Genomic DNA, 11,475 nt, shown 5'->3' on the forward strand with positions numbered 1-11,475 from the left:
ATGTACACGAGAGTCACGAGTCATCGTTTCTGTTCCTCACAGGCTGCTCATTTCAGAAATTTAACTCAGCTGTAAGAAATCAACACTCATCCAGTCCTTAATGGCAGCAGGCGACTAAACGAGACATGCAGCTGCATGGCAGTAGTGTCGAATTACAGAATACATGCACAAGTGGGAGCAGATAAAAACAAAGCAAAATAGGTCCAAAGACTGAGCCCTGTGGGTCACCGTGTGCCATGAGGGCCGCTAATGAAATAAGATTGCCCACAGTGACTCTGAATACTCTGAGAGCCACCCACTTGTTTCTGAGCCTGCTGAGTAGAACGGCCCACTGTTTCAAATATTTGTACCCAAAGCTATTTTCAGACTACAATCCCCACAGTGCTTTCTTCTGTCTGCTCTGCACACACTGCTGGATGCATCGAGGATCTAGTTCTGCATGACATGCAGACTGAGGGAGCCTGAAGATCAGGCCACAACCTGAGGAGACAGACCTCCTGAGTCACACAGCCCCTGTTTAATGTGCACCTCACAGTGAATGAAACTCTGGAGGTGCTTTTCAGATGCATTTTTGGGTGTTTCACAGGGCAAGTTCAAAGCATTTAACTCCATCGTACTGAAAGATGATGGATGAGTCTACAGCTCAAACACCAATGGTTCTCATGACCATCTGCCTCATGTTGTGTTGGTCCCCTTTTTGCAGCCCTGACCCATCGAGGTATGGACTCCAGCGTGAAGATGTGCTGAGGTAGCTGCACCGAGATGTTAGCAATAGATTCTTTAAGTCTTGTAGCTGTGAGGTGGAGCCTCCATGGATCAGAATTGCTTGTCCAGCACATCCCACAGATGCTCCATTTGACTGAGATCTGGGGAACTTGGAGGCCAAGCCAACACCTCATATTCATTGTTGTGTTTGTCAAACCTGAACCATCTTTGTTTTGTGGCAGGGTGAGTTATCCTGCTGAAAGAGACCACAGCCATCAGGGAATACAGTTTTAATGAAAGCGTGTGGTCCTCAACACTGCTGAGGTAGGTGGTATGTGTCAGAGCAACATCCACATGGATGGCAGGACCCATCTGTGTGGATGTTTCTTCATTCAGGGTCACCTGATCCAGCCCTAACTGTAAGCTTGATCATAAAGGAAAGTTTTAAGCCTAATCTTAAAAATAGAGAGGGTGTCTGTCTCCTGAATCCAAGCTGGAAGCTGGTTCCACAGAAGAGGCGCCTGAAAGCTGAAGGCTCTGCCTCCCATTCTACTCTTAAGTATCCGAGGAACCACAAGTAAGCCAGCAGGCTACAAGACCTTGTATGTGAGGAGAAGGATTTTAAATTCTATTCTAGATTTAACAGGAAGCCAATGAAGAGAAGCCAATATGGGAGAAATCTGCTCTCTCTTTCTAGTCCCTGTCAGTACTCTAGCTGCAGCATTTTGGATCAGTTGAAGGCTTTTCAGGGAGCTTTTAGGACAGCCTGATAATAAAGAATTACAATAGTCCAGCCTAGAAGAAATAAATGCATGAATTAGCTTTTCAGCATCACTCTGAGAAAGGATGTTTCTAATTTTAGAAATATTGCACAAATGCAAAAAAGCGGTCCTACATATTTGTTTAATATGTGCATTGAAGGACATATCCTGGTCAAAAATGACTCCAAGATTTCTCACAGTGTTACTGGAGGCCAAAGTAATGCCATCCAGAGTAAGTATCTGGTTAGACACCATGTTTCTAAGATTTGTGGGGCCGAGAACAAGAATTTCAGTTTTATCTGAAATTAGAAGCAGGAAATTAGAGGTCATCCAGGCCTTAATGTCTTTAAGACATTCCTGCAGTTTAACTAATTGATGTGTGTCATCCAGCCCCCAGTCAGTGGTTATAATGAAATGCCTGATCGGTGTATCTCTAAAGCAGACTCACAGTAACACTGTTTGGAGGTGTAAACAGCACTACAACACATGATTTGCTGTGAATGGTCCTTTTAAATATGTCATTGTGGAGCAGTGACAGGTTTCCGATCACGCTGACGAGCGTACAGTGTTAAAATGAAACTCCCGCGGAGCTTTCCCAGCTTCAGAGGAAGAACAGCCTTCAGGGTCGGGGATGCGTGCATGAGGAGGAGATGCAGCAGGAATTCATTTCCTCACAGAGAGGAAGAAATGCAGGCTGTACTAAAGCTGTGATCCAGGATTAGAGAGGTCAAGAGGTCACCTGAAGCCCTCCTCTGACCTGTTAAATGTTAAAGCTGCTGAAAGCCTGAATGTTTGCTCTGCACGTGCTACTGACCTGAAAACACAGACAATAAAATTTCCTCAGCAAGTGGAAAGACATGAATCATCACAGAACATAAACAGAGTGAAAGATTTACTCCTAGATTTGGTTTTGACCTTTAACACCTGCAGCAGGTGTTTCTGCTGGTGTCCCGGCCTGCAAACATCACGAGCTGTACCAAACGCTCCCTTACCTCAGAGGCTCGGATCATTCACAGCACAGCTTCCTGTGGGACTCTTTAGGAACTTTTTGGTTTGCTCGGCTCATTAATGAAGTCCAGCGGTTGTCAAACTGAGTCACCTCTCCACAGTGAGGTCACAGGAGAGCCGAGGAGGGACACAAAGGGAAATTCCCGACGAGTTTGAGGGTTTTTCTGTGTCCACTGTGACTGTCAACTTAACTTTCCTGTTCAGAAAGATGGCACGCTCCACAGTTCAGGTGGTCTCAGGACAGCAGACCTCTGGGACCTCCCGACTGTTTCAGCAGTCATTGCACTTTGTTTCAGTCTCTGTGAGATTTGCCTGGTGACTCTCACACCTCTCTGGCCGTCTGTCTCTGGGTCACAGATGCTAACAGATCCACTGCAGGTGTGTTCATCCACTCACCTGATGCCTGTCCCCCTGCAGCTGAGCTGCAGCCCACTGCCACAGGCCCACAGTGAAATCAGAGCACAGAGAGAGAGGTCTGAACCTTTAGTTGAAAACTCTTTGATGGCACTTTGTACATTTATATTTAACTGCTGTTCTCGAGCGGCATCAGCCTCTGTGATCTACTGTGAACTTATATATTTAGATTTTACTGTCACAAACTTCTGTTTTCCACACAAGTGACTCACAAAGGCCAAATGGCTGTTGCCGTCAGAGAGCCGGCCTCATCCAATCAGAATCCGCCTGCAGCTCCTGGCTGCCTTCAAACGGCAGCACCAAGTGTGCTGTGGCTTCGACCACCAGGACACACCAGGAAACCCCAACAACCAGCAGCAAAACACAGTGTAACCAAGTGTGTTGTCTCATGAGCAGTTGCATTGATGAGGTAATGGAGTGAGGTTTGTGTGTGTGCTGTTGTGAAGAGACACAAACAAAATGTAATGATTTTAAAGATGAGGGGGGAAAGTGTGTGCGCGTACTTGTTTTTGTCATGCTGTGGGGACATCAATGTGTTCACGTAGCAGCACTGCGGGGACTCGTCAGGTAAATGATTCAATTTAAAGATGAGACCCCCTAACCTCATCTGCTGCACCAGCCGAGTGTGCGGCTTTATTATCAGTCCAACACACATGCCGGACTGATCCGGTGATCACGGTTTCCCGTCTGATTCCCTCCTCTGGATGGAGAGGGTTTGAGGGATCTATGCTTACTGTGGGTTTATAGCTCCCCTCTGAACCCTACACAGTAACCTATGACCTCAACTGACACGCCCCCTGAGAACTGTAACTACAGGTTATGTTCATGCAGCTATCATGATTGTGATTGGCCTGATCAGCACTGTCGGTTCCTCTCGTGCATTTCCGGCTACTTTTCACAGCAGGTTTTGAATTTATCAGTGAGAGAATAACAATCATCATCTCAATATGAGGAATAATAATCAAATGTCAGCAAAGGGAGATCAGCCTGGACATGAAGGATTGAACAAAGAAGAGGAAAACAATGAAAACACGACCACGCGGTGATTAACCCATGATGCACCAGCATAAATGCAGCAATGACGTCGTCCCCTTACGTAGGTCAGCTCTGCAAAGATTCAGCAAGTCTGAATGAGGCCTCGTGGTGGGATGTGGCATTGATGGCATGAGGCTGTCATTCCCAGCTCATCACTGTGCGGCGTTCCTGGTGTGAAAAGGCATTTTTAACCTGAACCCTCAGTCGAACGGTTTTCCAGCATCTACTGGAATCATCTGCTTAAACCAGACCAAGAAGTTCTTGATCTTCAAATACAAACAAGTCGATTTCAGAGCCTGAACTCTTTTTTTTTATGCTCGACATCTTTAAAAACTCAAAGAAAAATCTTTAGGTCAGGTTAGAAATGAGGCTCCTGGTTTAAGATGAAGTTTAGGCTGGGTCACACCGCTGTGTGTGTGTGTGTGTGTGTGTGTGTGTGTGTGTGTGTGTGTGTGTGTGTGTGTGTGTGTGTGTGTGTGTGTGTGTGTGTGTGTGTGTGGCATAATGACAGGAGGACAGTGAAATGACTTGCAGCTGAAGCCTCAGCAGCAGCACTTCAAAGCTGCGCCTCCTCCTGCTCCTCCTGCTCTGAGTTTGCAGCAGATCCTCTGTGAGGACATTTCGGGGTTTAGGTGAAGCACAGACGTGTCATGGTTTAGGGTGAAGCTGAATATTTTAGGAAGTGAGCAGTCACTGCCGGTCCTCACAGGAATAGCTGCAAAGATTCCTGAGTGGAGATCAGAGGCTCCGGCAGACCGCGGCAGGGTGTTTCCCTGCCAGCGGGGCCGCCGTCGTGGTCGAGCGCCGGCTGTCTCGGGGGGGTGACGTGATCCTGTGAGAAACTTGGTGTTGAGTATTTTGAGGAGATGATTTTAACTGACTGGCCTTTAGTTACAGACACCCGCGCACAGAGAGCACTTCAGCCAGTATCTTTAATTAATGTTAATCAGCTGCAGATGATATAATCGGCCTCATTTAAGTAATAATTGTACTTAGCTGAAAACGAGTCATTACCCGGCTGTTCTGCTCTCTGTCCAAAGGCCTCGTTAGAACCATTATACCATAAAAACTGTTGGTCATTAACTCTGGAAAGTGGCTGTTATGATGAATCACTGACAGCACTGATGAAGCACGTAGTGAAGAGGATCCTGGAGAGGGATGATCTGACTAATGAAAGCTCTCTGGGTAATTTCACTCGGAAGTTTTTCTTGACAAATTACAGACATGGACGATTTGCACGGGAAAAAATCACTGAGGCCAATTATCACAAATGACTGTGTTTCCCTGTGTGTGATAGCAGCGCTGTGAAAGGTGGGCCGGCCACAGTCAGCTTACAGTACACAGGGTGTGACGGCAAAGTCATTTCCCCTGAGGCGTCCGGATAACGGGAATCTGTCGGTCCTGCGTGGGAAAAACAAATTCCTGAAGGTGAGGGGATCTGCTGTGACAGTTTCTTTCCTGAATCCAGAAGCAATTACATGATAGTTAGGGTGATGAACTCTTCTGAAGGTTAATTCAATCTTAATTTACAGTCTAACCCTGAAAAAACACATCCTGCAAATTCAGTTTGTTTCATCCAGCCTGAGAGAGGAGATCCCGGCTCCGGGATCCACTCTCAGTCAGAAATAATAGAGTAGAACTCGGAGAGTCTGCTGCCTGAGGCTGTTTCTGTTAGTTTGGACTTCACTGGCTGTGTTTATAAGAGAGAAGCTGCTGCTTCATGCTTACAAAGACACAAGGTTTGTCTAAAAGCACAGTTTGTGGTTTTGGGGGGGGTTGCGTGCTGGAACTGTTTCCTGATGCAGTGACCGGGCGCTGTGGTCACAGCTGTTAGTCAAGAAGGAGCCCAATGTTGCAAAGTTCCAGTGACTGCTGCTCAGGCAGCGCTCCAACTGCTGAACACGAAAAGGTTCGGATCGACCCTGCTCAACGAGAGCAACTGTTCAATAATCACTGACAGGCAGAGCCGGATCAGGACCCGGACCGTCCCTCGGGCTGCCAGAGGCTGCTTTCTTTTCTTCTCCTAGAGGTTTTGTCTTCTCACTTCCAGCTTTCCTGAGCCCGGCTCAGGCGGAGGTTTCTTTCAGTTAAAAAGCTGTTTTTCCTCCCCACAGTCACTCACAGAGGATCATCTAATTGTTGTCTTTACAGTATAAAGGGGCTGAAGAAGGGCTGTGCAGCAAGACACAGTTCAGGTAGTTCACCAGCAGCTCTGAACGAAACAGTTCCTGTTACACAGCTACACTGTGTGCTCGACAGAAGAAGTGTTCTTGTACATGAAGCAGTCCTGGGAACGCTCCACCTCTGCACTGGCTGTAATTCTTTGGGAAAGAGTTCCATTACTGATGGGAATCTTTAATACGTTTCAGTTTGTGGAAGGAAATTAAAAGCAGATACTGTCTGAATAAATTAATGAGCAGCTTCACTTTGGACAGTTTGGGGAAAAAGTCAAATCACAGCTTTGATGAAAAACCTTGGAACATGCTTCGTGTAGCTCAGATCAGCGTAACAGGAGACATTATTTGAAGCGTCCTTGAGGAAATGGTATTTAGCTGCTGAATCCTTTTGCCAAAAGGCTTCAAACAATTCATTTCCTGTCAGATTCGGATATAAATACCTTGAAGTTTAGCGTTGTAGAGATGGGAGCCCAGACATCCCGTCAGGTCTGTCCTTCCACTGTGACATAAAGCTGCTGAGCATGAAGCCGTCAGCGCAGTTTGTTTTCATATATGCTGATGAAGGCCCAGAGTGCTAACCATCATCTCCTCCCTCTGACTGAAAGCCGGATCCTGAAACTGAGGTGCAGCTTTGGAGCAGATTGGAGCAATAATGCAGTTAAGGGCAAAAGGCTTAACGGCCTTCAGTGTTTCCTCATTTCTTTAGCTCATTAAAGTGTCCCTGAAATGTGATTTAATCAGCAGCCAGCTGAAGAATGTCTGTGAGGACTGCGATGTGAAGGCTGGATATCCTCTGAAGGTATTTCCATTGTGGCATAAAATTTAAATGGGGCTAACCCGAGTTTCTTTGAAACCGCAGAAAGCCATCGAGGGTGGCGGGAACGCCGCATCAGGTCAGCAGGATCGTTTCTGAGGTCGGCGGTTTGGCCCCGACGAGGCCGAGGCCTCCGAACCGCAAACTGATTTACGGTCTTTCATGGAAAACACATTCTGTGTTTAAAGGCTCGGTTGAGACGTTAATGAGACTTCTGCTGTGAGCTCTTATCTCCTGCAGGGTTTGGTTTATAGTTTACAGATCTCTGTTTCCACTGAGTCATAACAGGCCCACAAACTGCCTGCTGGCTTCCTCAGAGAGCAGGCACAAAACAAGCCTTTCACTAACGCTGTTCATCCATCGCTCGCTCAGTTCATCAGTGAACAGTTTGCCACTAATTTCAGCTGAGCACGGATGCACAGGATTACTGCAGGGCTGCAGTCGCTGGCCTGAATCATACATCTTCTTCTACCAGCTGATCACTCGAGGTGGGATTTGGGAATAATGATGATCGGCCTGCTGATGAGGCCTCACACCCAGCTCGATCTGCTGCTGCTCCCAGAAGCTGAATGGGCTCAAATTTAGACCAGAATTAGACCAGCTGAGCAGCAGGATTGTCTGCTCCCTCTGATGATACAAAGTCTTGCTGTACATCCTCCTCACTTCCAGAAAGTCACTGTAAGTGTGCTCAGTACACACAAATCTGCAACAAGGTAGCAGAGTGCTCAGGGTGGTGGCACGGGTTTGACAGGAAGCTGCTCTGCAGGCTCTATTTAATCCTTCAAGGGCCCTCACTGAAACACCATGACGTTCAAAATTTGAACCTTAGGGGACATAAAGGTTTTAATTTTCATCACAGTCAATGAAGTTTGAATGTTTGGTTCATTACCTGTAAGAGGTAAAAAAATTCCCTGACTCCCTGCTCATCTCTAACTACCCATGGATGGAGTTCTATTCGGCTCTACTTGACTTGGATAAATTTTCCCAGAAAATCCAAAGAATGTGACATTGGTGTCTCTCCCAGTGCCAACAGGGACAAGCTCAACAGTCTGATACTTTTTAGAAGAGTTCACATGTGGGAGAATCCCAAACGCTGACACAGATACCTGCTAATCAGCGCTCAGTAACAGCCAAATTGAAGCTCCGCCTTCTTGGGCGGTTCGTTAGTACAGCTATGTTATTGGTCAGATATTAAAAAGGCTCCAGCTGCAGAGACCAAAGAAGTTTCTGCATCAGGCTGGAAACATGTTGATTTCAGCTGTACAGGTTTAACATGGGAGTCTGTGGGGACTGCGTCTGTGCTGCATTCAGCCTCAGTGAGTATCAGAGGTATCAGGAACTCAGTTATTAAAATCAATCAGAGTTTGGGGACTCTGCAGCCTCCTGCTTGGGTTCAGCACTGACTCAGAGGGTGCGGGCCGTTGTTGCTTGGGATGGAATAAAAAAGGTAACTGATGGAAACGAGTCGAAGCTGAAAATATATCAAAGCTTGTTTTTCTATAAATGCAGATGTTTCTGTCAACAAAGACACGGTGCCAACTGAGGTGCAGAGAATTTGGGAGAAGCTGCATCGAATGTTTCCGAACAGGAAGCCGAGCACATCCAGAGTCTCAGCGACGCTGCTTTGGTTCCACGTGTCCACTGTTTTTGCTCAAAGGGAAGATTGACGAGCACGTTCTGAGAAGCCTGCGCTCAAAGCTCCGTCTTTCTGTTCCCTGAGAGTCAGGCAGTGTCTGGGAAGTTTTGGAGGAAAGCATTTTCATTCCAACATGAAATCTGCAGAATCATCAGGATCTATTTCACGGAGAGAAATCCTCCTCCTGTCTGCAGGGCGAGGCAGAGCAGGAGAAGGAGGTCCAAAAGCAGCCGTCACCTTCAGGATAAACTTGATGCTTCTGTTAGCTGTGACAGAAATACTCTAAAATGTTTTTGAGCCTGTTCTTCGTTTACCTGCGGGTTACAGACGGGGTGGGCTGTGCCCGTCCACTCAGGCATGTTTCCTCTCCTGCAGCCATTTCACTTTATTTACTGCTTTTACTTCCCAACCTCAGCCATGAATTTAAAACTCATCTCCCAGCTTCCTGGTGCTCCTTAAATCATCTCCCAAACCAACACGGCGTTCTCCCATCTGCACCGATGATGTTCTCCCATCTGCACCGATGATGTTCTCCCACAGGCAGATGTCAAACATGTGCAGCCACGGAGGCTGACTGCTGCTGACCCGCTCCAGGGTTGCTTTGGATGATTCCAGCACCACTGATAGAATTTGGCTTCATTTCAGGTCTGAGGCACAAATTTGAGGCCTTTAACCTAAAAAATTCCAGCGTGTAAAACACGGGGCAGCTGTGGATTTTCACAGTGTAGCTTTGAGAATAACAAAAGTCTGTAAATGCTAAAATGTCTCAGAAATTTGATAACTAGATGAATTTTAGTTTGGTTACACTGATGTGCAGTCACCGGCCCTGTTTAGTTACCGCGTGCTGAGTAAACCTGCAAACCAGGAACCAGGAAGCTGAACATCCCCCATCTTCACTCACCTGTCCAGGTACCAGTGTTAATTTCATTGATGAAATATTTTTGTCAACAACTTTTTTTTTCATAACGAAAACGAGACAATAACTAAATTAAAACCACCCAAACGGATAAAAACGATTACGAAATTAATTTACACTTTTGAAAATGGTTTCGTCATCGTTTTTATCCTTTTAGGTGGTTTTAATTTAGTTATCGTCTCGTTTTCGTTATGAAAAACACTGCCAGGTACCTCTCCACTCTCCACCGTTTCCACGGTCTGAGACTTTGACCTGCTGCTGAGTCCACTCAATTTTATAAATACTGAACAGGAGAGTCTTACTTCTTAGTTTCTTTTAGTTATTGGTGGGTGGTTTTCTTCCCTAATGTTTTGAGGTTGGTCATTCCGGAGTTTGAGGGCATAAACTGGAAAAGCAGCTTTCCCAGTTTGCCTCTGTGAGGAGTATCAGGGATTGAACAGCTCGGCGGCAGCTCGGATCAAAGGTGGGACCTTAAAGGACAAACAATCAGAAATGTGAGACTTTTTTTATCCGCCCTGGAGGATAAACCTGAGCTCTCTGTTATTGGTTTTACTGGTTCTAGTTTATAAGTTGCAGCAGATGTGGATGAGCTGCAGCTTTCTGACAGCCTTTTTAGGAAGCGCAGCTAAGAGAACAGAAATGAACAGGATTAAAGAACTCTGGGAGTTCCACCTGGGGTTCCTCTGTCAGCTTATGAAGGAACATGGGAGGACAGGTAGAAGAATTTCCAGTCAGTCTTCAGTGATTTAAAGAAATTAAACATGGTGCTGAAGAGTTCGTCATTGTCCTCTGGCTCTACAGAAACATATTGCTGTGTATCATCTGTGTAACTATGGTGATGAATGTTATGCTGTCTGATTATGGTTGCCAAGTGGCAGCAAATATAAAGAGCAACATGTTTCCTTCAGGCAGCAGACCTGCTCACAGACTCCGAGCCTCTTTGGAGGAAAGCATCAAATAAAAGCTTTTAAAATAATTCTTCTATAATCTGAAGCTGAAACTGTGTTAAAGACGAGGAGTGTGAGTAATATCATGGAGTCCAGGGTCACTGAAGAGCTGAGGTATTTCAGTGCCCGTGAACACAAAAACGATGTGGAGCTCTCAAGGTCTGACATGAGGCTGAAGCAGAGCGCGCACACGTCCTGCCTGAGCTCCTCACTCACTCCTGCCTTCATGGAGGCTTCGAAAGCAGGAGTCTCCACGCTTAATCCAGGTTTAACCCACGAGGACTCGTCCTCTGTCCCCACAGGGAAGTCGAGTCCTCACAGACCCACAACATGACTAACACACAGCGTGGAACACACACACACACTCTATCAGCGACAGTGATGTCCTCTGGCCCTGCTCTGTCCTCCACTGAAACACTCAAGACTCAACAGGCCCGATAACACAGACTGACCCTGGCATCAGTGTGTGTGTGTGTGTGTGTGTGTGTGTGTGTGTGTGTGTGTGTGTGTGTGTGTGTTTGTGTGTGTGTGTGTGTCAAGGCTGCTGATTTGTTAGTCTGTTTGTTTTTTGTGGGTAAACAGTGTTTAAAGTTGTTTCTTTTTACAGCCTGAAGTCATTGGTTTATTTTACTGTGAGGACTCCTGCTCCTGCAAACACATAAATACATGATTTTATGTCAGCACTGAATCCTGGTGTGTTACTTTAATATCTTTTTGTTGGCACAAACTTGTATCTGCATATGCATGAAGGTGTGTGTGGTGCCTCCATCGTCTGCTTTGGGCTCTGACCATCTCCTGAATAACATTTTGAAACTTTAAGAACTCTAAATTTCTTAGTTTTTATCAGATTAATTTGAATCCTTTTATGCTCCCACTGCAGTTTATGTCCCAGTGCATTCTGGGTAAGCATCACTACCCAGACTGCATTCTGCTATGTTGGTCACAGCCTGGACCTCTGCAGCTGGTGGTGTAATGAGTTTAGCATCCATACGCTGAACATGCAGAGGAGATTTAGAGCAAACTGAGACCAACGAGCTGACACAGTGAGTGAGGATGAGGAGG

At 46.2% G+C, this 11,475-nt stretch overlaps 1 protein-coding gene across 1 annotated transcript in view; it reads right to left on the reverse strand.

The window, feature by feature from the left end:
- The window catches only part of LOC115799318 (NACHT, LRR and PYD domains-containing protein 12-like), a 652,446-nt gene that overhangs the window by 122,572 nt on the left and 518,399 nt on the right, over window positions 1-11,475 (reverse strand). The gene's annotated exons all lie outside the window — the stretch shown is intronic.

This window comes from Archocentrus centrarchus, chromosome 20 (assembly GCF_007364275.1).
Source record: "Archocentrus centrarchus isolate MPI-CPG fArcCen1 chromosome 20, fArcCen1, whole genome shotgun sequence".
In the NCBI taxonomy this organism is placed as follows: domain Eukaryota; kingdom Metazoa; phylum Chordata; class Actinopteri; order Cichliformes; family Cichlidae; genus Archocentrus; species Archocentrus centrarchus.